This window comes from Triticum dicoccoides, chromosome 4A, assembly GCF_002162155.2.
Source record: "Triticum dicoccoides isolate Atlit2015 ecotype Zavitan chromosome 4A, WEW_v2.0, whole genome shotgun sequence".
In the NCBI taxonomy this organism is placed as follows: Eukaryota; Viridiplantae; Streptophyta; class Magnoliopsida; order Poales; family Poaceae; genus Triticum; species Triticum dicoccoides.
In genome coordinates, this window is record NC_041386.1 from 659,235,539 (window position 1) to 659,246,163 (window position 10,625).

A 10,625-nucleotide genomic window follows, 5' to 3' on the forward strand; every position below is an offset into this window, starting at 1 on the left:
TTCGCACAATCTCGACGCCCCCTACCTGGCGCGCCAAAGATGTCGGGGAAACTGATCCACGAACACCTATGGGGCCGGCGGACCGGGCCCCTTTCGGTTCGGCGGGGGGCGGAGATCACACGAAGAGCAGATCGAGGCGAAGCACACGAGCAGTTTACCCAGCTTCGGAGCTCTCCGGAGAGATAACACTCCTACTATTGCTTGTTTGATTATCTTGTGTTCTCGCTCCAGAGAGAGAGCGTAGTGTTTTTCTGGGTTACGAATGAGTCGAACCTCGCGAACCAGTTGAACCTCCGAACCCCCTCTACGTTGCGCATGGGCCTCCTTTTATACGCTAAAGGGGTCACCGACAGGTGGCAACGCAGAGAAGGGTACAGATGTAAAAAGTGAGGTGGTTGGTACAGTTACTTGTACAGTGCACCCTACCTAACCCTGACGGCAGGGGACAAGGGCATTAAATGCCCATCTGAGTCGCCCAAACAGTGCAGAAAAGGACCGTTAGGGGCGCCACCGTTCGCCATGATGGAAATCTTGTCAGCTTCGCATGCCACTGCGCACCGCTGGTTGCACAGCCTCCCGCCACGCGCGCCTGGAGAGGCCCCCAGAGGGACACGTTGGTGTGTGCGCTGGAGCGTGGGCACAGAGTGGCTGCCTGCCGCGGCAAGCGTCTTGCCGCTGCTGTTATCTTGTCGGATCCGGAAGCTTGCCGCTCACCGGGCCTCGAGGTACCTTGGTTGGTCTTCCCGGCAAGCTCCTCTTGCCGGGGCCTTGTTGCCTTGCCGGAGCACGTGGCGCATCGCGGAAACTTCCTTGGAGTGCCTTGGTTGGCCTTCCCAGCAAGCTCCTCTTGCCGGGGCCTTGTCTCCTGAGCTTAAATACTTTGTTCTTGAATGGCTCCAAGGGAACCACGGAGGATCTTGGTGTTAGCCCGGCAAGCCTTGCCGCGGGGTGCTGCAATTGCCCGTGCACAAGTTCGGGGTACTAGGGTACCCCTATTCTAGTACACCGACAGTAGAGGCTCCCAGCAGGTCAAGACCCAGCGTTCTTCCTAGAGACGTCGAACCAGCTCAGCTCAGCCTAAGGAGAAGCAGTCAGTGCCTCCACCAACGCCTGATTCTGATCTTCAGTGTATCGGGGAATGTTTGCGCATTGCTTCTGAGATGATCTCCAAGGAAAAGCTTCAGGTTGATCCTTCTACCTCCACCAGCAGCAAGGATTCTGATGATTAGTTGCACCGGAAGGCTTTATGGTTCATGGCGTACCGATTTAAACGCCATCTATCCGTCCTTATGTTTTCTGTTTGGGTTCTATCCCTGTTCAGTTGGTCAGTGTAGGTCATTACATGTTCTACTTTTGCTGCTTTCTTTTATGGTTTGTAATGAATCAGTCCGGGTTTAAATACTGGAAGGTTTTATGTTGGAACGTGTGTGGTCTTAATTCTGAAGCACGACAATTAGCGGTTAAGCAAAAGATTGATGAAAGTGGTTGTTCGGTTGTCTGTCTGCAAGAAACGAAGTGCATGTATATTGATCATAGGTTTATTAGGAAATTCTGTCCACGGTGTTTTGATAATTTTTCCTATGTGCCTTTGTTGGGTGCCTCGGCTGGTATGGTCATTATTTGGAATTCTTCTTTCTTTGAGGGAAAGCTAATTGAGGCAAAACATTTTGGTATTATTATGGAATTACGCTCTAAGCATACTTATGAAGTTCGGACTCTTGTGTCTGTCTATGGTCCGTGCCAGGGTCCGGCCCGGGATGATTTTGTTCAATGGTTATATAACCTTGATATAAACTGCGATGATAATTGGCTTCTTTTGGGTGATTTCAATTTTATGCGGTCTTTGGAAAATTGAAACCTTCATGGGGGTAATGTCAGTGATATCTTCCTGTTTAATGAAGTGATTGGCCATATGGGTTCTTGTTGAGCTACCTATAAAGGGACGGGAACTTACTTGGTCAAATATGCAAACTGAACCTTTACTAAAGCAGATTGATTGGTTTTTTACTTCAGTTGCATGGACCATGAATCATCTAAACACGCTTGTTTTGCCCCTTGCACGAACGGCCTCCGATCATGTTCTGTGTGTGGTCTCAATTGCTACTGCTATCCCTAAGGCTAAAATCTTCCGTTTTGAAAATTATTGGATTGACTTGCCTGGCTTTCAGGACTGTGTGGCTCAGGTTTGGAACAAATCCGTGGCCAGACCCACGGTTGCCCTAACTATTTCCTGTAAATTCAAAGCGCTCCGGTATGCACTCAAGAAATGGCACATGAAGTTGTCCACAATTAAGGCGCTCATTTCTGATTGCAACAAAGTGATTCTTTTCTTTGATGGTCTGGAGGAGATTAGGCCTTTGTCTAGGCCGGAGTTTAACTTCAGGCGATTTGTGAAATTGCATCTGGAGTATATTTTACATTGGCAATTTGTTTATTGGAAGCAGCGTTGTACCATTTGCAGCATTAAAGTTGGTGAGGAAAACTCGAAGTTTTTCCATGCCATGGCCACGGAAAGGTATAGGAGAAACACTATCTCCTCACTTAAGAATGATGTTGGTGATGTGGTCTCGGATTACCAACAACTTGCGGGCATGTTTTGGTCTGATTTTAACCAAAGAATGGGCAATGCAAAAGGGATTCGCATGGGTTTTGATTTGGACACATTAATTGAGAGAGTTGATGGCCTTGAGGATCTTTCCCAGCCTTTCACTGATTCCGAGGTTGATGCTATCATTAAGAACATGCCGCCGGACCGTGCTCCTGGTCCCGATGGTTTTTCTAGTCCGTTCTTAAAGAGGTGCTGGCCAATCCTAAAGGAGGATTTCATGCAACTTGTTAAGGAGTTTTATGAGGGGAGGTGCAATTTGGAGTGTCTTAATTCTTCCTTAATTACTCTGATACCTAAAAAGCTGAGCCCTGAAGTTGTTGGTGATTTTCAGCCCATTTCATTGACCAACACATGCTTGAAATTTTTGACTAAGCTGGTTGCCAACCGCATCTAGAAAGTGATCCTAAGTTGCATCCACCGCAATCAATATGGTTTTCTCCGGTGTCGCTCTATTCAAGATTGCCTAGCCTGGTGTTTTGAGTATATACACCAATGCAAGGCCTCCAAGCGCCCCATTGTCCTTCTAAAGCTGGATTTCACGAAGGCCTTTGACACAATTGAGCATGACATAATTATCCGAATGTTGCAATGCAAGGGTTTTGGCTCCCGGTGGACTGGGTGGATCATTAGTATTCTGTCTACGGGATCCTCTTCTGTGCTTCTCAACGGTGTGCCTGGTAATCATTTTGTCTGCAGAACGGGCATGCAACAGGGGGATCCTCTCTCTCCGTTGCTTTTTGTGATTGCGGTGGATTTATTGCAATCCGTAGTCAATGAGATGTGTTCCAGGAATATTCTACCTTTGCCAATCCCAACCAGCTCCAATCATTACCCGATTGTTCAATATGCAGGCGACACATTAATTGTTCTGCCGGCGATCGATGATCAGCTCATTGCTTTCAAGGACATGCTTGTCACCTTTGCTGAGTCAACTGGTTTGTGTGTTAACTTTAGTAAGTCCTCTCTCATTCCTCTGAAAATGTCTGATGAGGAAGGAGCTAGAGTGGCCTCTCTGCTTGGATGCGATGTTGGGACTATGCCGTTCACATACCTGGGTTTGCCAATGGGAACTTCTAGGCCTATGATCTATGATGTGATGCCTCTAGTTGATCGTGTCGAGCGCCGCTTATCTGCCTCTTCATGCTTACTAAATCAAGGGAGCCGTCTGCAACTTCTTCAGTCGGTGTTGTGCTCCATGCCAATATACTTTTTGTGCACTCTATCTCTCCCAAAGGGCATTTTACAACAGCTAGAAAGAATCATGAGACAATGTCTATGGAGAGGCAACACGGATAATCCTCGTCAATCTCTAGCTGCTTGGGATTTAGTCTGTCGCCCTAAGAGTTGTGGTGGTTTAGGTGTTCTTAACTTAGCAATTCAAAATGAGTCTTTTCTAATAAAGCATCTCTTCAAGTTCTTCAACAAAGTGGACGTGCCTTGGGTTTCTTTAATTCGGGACACTTACTATGCATCTTCACCACCCCAAAGCACCCAGATCTGTGGTTCATTTTGGTGGCGTGATATCATGCGCTTATATCCCAAATTCTGCAAGCTTGCTATTCGATATGTTAATATTGGCAGCTGGGCAATCGTGTTGTTCTTTTGCATGACTGTTTCCCGAGGCTACACTCTTTTGTTGTGGATGATGCTATCACTGTTAAGGACTTTTTGGAGCAGCCTGATATCTTGGATCATTTCCATTTGTCTCTATCACAGGAGGCCTTCTCAGAATTCAGACAACTAGATGCCCTCCTGCCCTTAATCAATCTGGATGGTGAGAGCAAGAACATTTGGAAGTGGCCTTCAAAGTCTGGAGTCTTTTTGTCAAAGATATATTATGTCTCTTGCTTCTCACACCTAGCGGTTGATCCCATATTCAGGTGGATTTGGAAGTGTGCATGCACGCTAAAGCTAAAAGTTTTTGGTTGGCTACTATTAATGGATGTTCTAAACACTACGAATATGATGCAACATCGGCAGTGGATCATCCAGGATGACACTTGTGTTCTATGCAACCTTGCACAACACGAGGATCGGGCTCACCTTTTCTTTGCTTGCAATTTTAGCCGAAGGGTTTGGAACTATCTTGGGATTTCTTGGACTGTTCAACCGAACCAAACCACATATGATATGGCTCAAGCAGTTAGGAAGGATTTTGGTCACCCTTTTTTCTCTGAGGTGGTCTTCGCTGCTACTTGCAATATTTGGATACAAAGGAATGGGAAGATCTTCAGAAATGAGCAACCCTCATTTAGAGCTTGGAGAAGAAACTTTATCCATGACATCTCTCTTCTGTCCCACAGGATTAGATGTAAATATAAAGATAGTTTTCTGTCTTGGATAGCTAACCTTTCTTAGTCACTTTTCTTGTAAGTATCTTTTTGTCGGTGTACTAGAGTAGGGGTACCCTAGTATCCCGAACTTGTGCATGAGGAGTTGCAGCGCCCCGCGGCAAGGCTTGCCGGGTGACCGCCAAGGTCCTCCGTGGTTCCTTTGGAGCCATTCAAGAACAAAGTATTCAAGCCAAGGAGACAAGGCCCCGGCAAGAGGAGCTTGCCGGGAAGGCCAACCAAGGCATCTCAAGGAACTTGCCGTGACGCGCCACGCGTCCCGGCAAGACCCGGTGAGCGACAAGCTTCCGGACGCGACAAGACAACGACCGCGGCAAGGCGCTCACCGCGGCAAGCGACCACTCTGTACCCACTCTCCAGCACATCCACCAACGTGTCGCCCTGGGGCCTTTCCAGGCGCGCGTGGCAAGAGGCTGTGCAACCAGCGGTGCGCGGTGGCATGCGATGTTGACCAGATCGCCATCATGGCAAGCGGTGGCGTCCCTGACGGTCCTTTTTTACACTGTTTGGGTGACGCAGACGGGCATTTAATGCCTTTGTCCCCTGCCGTCAGGGTTAGGTAGGATGCACTGTATCGGTAGTTGTACCAACCACCCCTCTTTTTCCATTTTTACCCTTGTCTACGTTGCCACCTGTCGGTGACCCCTTGTGCGTATAAAAGGAGGCCCATGCGCAACGTAGAGGGGGGTTCGAAGGCCAGAAAACACTCACGCTCGGTCTCGTTAGCAGCTCGTGTGTACTGTAGCACTCAGCGCTCCCGAGCAAGAACTCAATACAATCAGACAAGCAGCAGTAGGAGTATTATCTCTCCGGAGAGCTCCGAAGCTGGGTAAACTGCTAGTGTGCTTCGCCTCGATCCGCTCTTCGTGCGACCTCCGCCCCCCGCCGAACCAAAAGGGGCCCGGTCCGCCGGTCCCCATAGGTGTTCGTGGATCAGCTTCCCCGACATCTTTGGTGCGCCAGGTAGGGGGCATCGAGGTTGTGTTAACCTGATCTGGCGTTCACACGAGCTAGATCTTCATCTTCTTCATCGACATGCCACCAAAGAAGAAGACTTCGGCGGCAGTTGTTCCGTCCACGTCGATCCCACCACCACCGGAGCAAACGAGTGGTGGGGTAGACGCCGATGGAAGAACGGACATGGACGAGGGAGCTCACGGCGCTACCAGGTCCAAGGACAAGGCTGCGCAGACCTCGGCGTCCGTACATGTTCCGCGCCCATCTCAGGAGGCGCAGGACCGGCAGCGTCATGGTACTCGCAATGCCATACGTCTGTTGGGCCAAGATTGAGCTGGTGGATCTCGGGGTGCTCAAGACCAGCATGCACGCCAACATGCTGACACGAGCGAGACACGGTCGCCTGGACGGGATACTGCTCCTTCTAACGTAGTTAGAAGTCCGAGCATATCCCGCTCCTCGCACTATTTGCCACTGCCTCCCACCACTCCAGTAGAAGCTTTGGCGCGAGCTCAACTGCTCCTGGATTACCCTCCAACGGAAGACAAGATCGACGGATGGAGGGCCACCATTCAGAGTCTCATCGGCTTCGCCAACGGCGACACTCCGCGGCAGCCGAGTACGTCGCAGCCATGGTAGGACTGCCAGGCACGAGCCGGTGGCGACGAAACCGGTGGGGGTGCAACCACCATGCACTCTCCACCCCGAAGGCCAAGATTGCCGACTCGCCGGATCCACCTCGACAACGACTCCACTGCATCATCGGACCCACGAGCTCGTCGCGATCAGTGCCAAGTTCTTCACGAACGACAGCAAGAAGACGCTCGTACTTGCATCGAGCGCCAAAGAGAAGCGCGGCGTCAATCCGACCAGCGCGCTGGGCCTTCTGTCGACATGCATGCGCTAGGGGAACCAGGCGACTTGCCGTACGCGGTAGGTTGCCCTGCGTTCACTCATGAGCTGCGGCAAGTCCAGTGGCCCAGCACGAAAAATTTCAAGCCAGACGTGCCAGAGAAGTACGACGGCAAGTCGCACCCGTCGGAGTTCCTCAGCATCTACACCATCGCGGTGCAAGCTGCCGGGGGACGGGACGACAAGATCCTTGCCAACTACTTCCTGCTGGTGCTCAAGCCCAATGTCAGATCCTGGCTCATGCACTTGCCGGATAACTCCATATCCTCCTGGGCAGATCTATGCCATCAGTTTGTCGGCGCCTTTACAGGCGGCCACAAGCCTCATGGCCAAGAGAGCGATCTTCATCTGCTCGCCCAGAAGGAAGGAGAACCCCTGCATAAGTACATTCAGAGATTCAGCCATGTACAGCACAATATCCCAGATGTCCACCCTGCCGCGGTAATCAGCGCGTTCCATCAGAACGTGCGAAACCGCAGGATGCGGGAGGAGATGGCGATGTGCAAGATCAGAGACGTCAGTGAGCTATACGCCTTGGCCGACAAGTGTGCACGTGCTGAGGAAGGAAGGAAACTTCCCGGAGAGAATATAGGAACAGGAGGATCTGACAGTGAGGAGACTGCCCCGGCAAAGAGAAGCCGGCGGCGGAACAACAGGAAAAAGAAAGGCAAAGAGGTGCTAGTCGTTGAACAGTCCGGCAACGGAGGCGGCGCCAAGAAAGACAAAGCTGGTAGCTCCGGCAAGGAGATTGCCGCGGGCACCAACTACCAGGCTGTGGCGGTCGCCGACAAGCAGGACGGCACCAACAAGCAATACTGCAAGATCCACCGCACCAAGGGCCATGACCTCCAGAGCTGCAAGAAGGTCGAGCGGCTTGTTGAGCAGCAAAAGGCTGAATACGAGCGACGCGCCAAGGAGAAGGCCCAGGAAGGTGCTGGAGGAGCCGGCAAGAAATGCCCCGGCCGGGGAGGACGCCGCGGCAAGGCCAAGCAGCGCCAAGGAGACAGACCTCCCCGCGGCCGCGACAAGGATGAAGATGACGACGACGATGAAGATATGGATGATGATGAAACCGATGAGCGGGAGTTCCAGAAAGCCACAGAGGTCATGTGCGTTGACGGCGGTGCTTCTCTGCATACTTCGCACCGCCAGCTCAAGCAGTGGGTGCGGGAAGTCAATGCGGTAGAACCACCCGTCGAGTCACGCAAGCCTCTGAAATAGTCTAGCACGCCTATCATATTTGATACTGAGGACCACCCTGATCGCATAACTGTGGTCGGGTGCTTGCCGATGTTGGTTTCACCAACTATCTGCAACCTCAAGGTCACTAAGATGCTAGTTGACGGCAGGGCCGGCTTAAACTTGATCTCCTCCGCGGTACTCCAGAAACTCCAGATCCCTGATAGCGAGCTCGAAGAGACAGGGACATTCCAAGGAATCAATCCGGGAAGGAGCAAGACAAAGGGAAAGATCACGTTGCCGGTAACCTTTGGCAGCGAGTTGAACTTCAGGATTGAGAGGGTCACTTTTGGCGTTGCTGATTTCCCATTACCTTATAATGGGATACTCGGCCGCCCAGCACTCGCCAAATTCATGGAAGCCTCTCACTATGCATACAACATGCTGAAGATGCCAGGCCCGATAAGCGTCATCTCTGTCCCTGGCGACAAGAAGGATGCTCTTATCTGCGCCGACAAGATCTACCGGGAAGCAGCAGCAGCAACAGATCACAAGTCACTTGCCGCTGAAGCTCCCAGGGCGAAGAAGAAGACCAAGTCCGGCAAGAGTTCTGATGCCCACTCCGGCAAGCGCACCTCTCCGGAGTGCTGCACTACCGTCCAGGACGCACCATCGAGCTCCACCGGCAAGTGTAAGAAGACAATGGCAGCTCCACCAGAGACCAAGAGGGTGTCCGCCAAGGAGGATGGCACTGGTGGTACCTTCACCATCAGGGCCACTCTCGACCCTAAATAGGAAAGCGCGCTCGTTGCTTTCCTGCGGGCGAATGTCGACGTATTTGCGTGGCAACCGTCTGACATCCCCGGTGTTCCCAGGAAAGTAATCGAGCACCATCTTGCCGTCTTTCCTCATGCGCGGCCCGTCAAGCAGAAAGTCAGAAAACAGGCAGTGGAGCGCCAAGAATTCATCGCAGAAGAAATCAAGAAATTGGAAGCAGCAGGCCTTGTCAGAGGAGTGCTCCATCCTACGTGGTTGGCCAATCCTGTAGTCGTGCGCAAGGCAAACGGGCAATGGAGGCTTTGCATCGACTTTACCGATGTCAATAAAGCTTGTCCCAAAGACCCATTTCCCTTGCCGCGCATCGACCAGATTGTTGACTCCACGGCCGGATGTGACTTGCTTTCATTTCTTGATGCATACTCAGGATACCATCAGATCTTCATGGCAGAAGAGGATGAGGAGAAGACCGCATTCATCACCCCATGTGCCACATACTGTTTCGTATGGATGCCTTTCGGTTTAAAGAATGCTGGTTCAACATTTGCAAGGGTAGTCCATGATGCTTTTGGGCCGCAAATACACAGAAATGTGGAAGCCTACATGGATGACATAGTGGTCAAGAGCAAGGACAAGGCGACTCTGATTCAAGATTTAGACGAAACCTTTGCAAATCTGCGCAAGATCAACCTCAAGCTTAACCCCGAGAAGTGTGTGTTTGGAGTCCCCTCCGGCAAGCTTCTCGGGTTCTTCGTGTCTCAGCGGGGAATTGAAGCCGATCCCGACAAGATCAAGGCCATTGAGCAGATTGAAGCACCAAAGCGCGTCAAGGATGTACGAAGACTTGCCAGTTGCGTGGCTGCTCTCAGCAGTTTTATCTCTAGATCTGTTGAGCGCGCCCTGCCGTTTTTCAAAATATTGAAAAAGGCAGGTCCAATGAAATGGACTCCGGAGGCGGAGGCTGCGCTGCAGGACTTAAAGAGATACTTGTCCTCCACTCCAACACTTGTCGCACCTAAGCCACAAGAGAAGTTGCTGCTATATATAGCGGCAACCAATCAAGTGGTTAGTGCTGCGTTAGTAGCACAGAGGGAGGCGGATGATGAGCCAGCAACCATGGCAGATGCATCCATCCACAAGCAGGGGACTTCACCAACAAGCTCTGGTCCCGACAAAGATGGATCTGCGCAGGCGCATGAGAAGATGCAGAAAAAGAATGGTGCAGCGCCCAGTTTACTTTGTCAGTTCCCTTCTGCATGGGGCTAGGTCAAGGTACTCTGGTGTGCAGAAATTGCTTTATGGCCTTCTCATGGCCTCGAGAAAGCTGCGCCATTACTTCCAAGCACATGAGATCACAGTGGTCACTCGTTTTCCCCTAAAGAGGATACTGCAAAATCCAGAAGCAACAGGCAGGATTGTCGAATGGGCACTGGAATTGTCAAGCTTTGGCCTCAAATTTGAAAGCACTTCAACTATCCAAAGCAGAGCATTGGCAGAATTCATAGTAGAATGGACGCCAACACAAGATGAAGAAATTCCAGAAACAAGCATCCCCGTCAAGGAAGCAAGCAAAGAATGGCTGATGTACTTTGATGGTGCCTTCTCGCTGCAAGGCGCCGGTGCAGGCGTGCTACATGTTGCACCCACCGGAGAGCACCTCAAGTACGTAGTCCAGATGCACTTTCCCAAGGAGCAAGCAACGAACAATATTGCAGAGTATGAAGGTTTGCTTGCCGGTCTCAGGATCGCAGCGGACCTTGGGATCAAGAAGCTCATTGTCAGGGGTGACTCATAGCTTGTCGTCCGCCAAGTGAACAAGAATTATCAGAGTCCGTTGATGG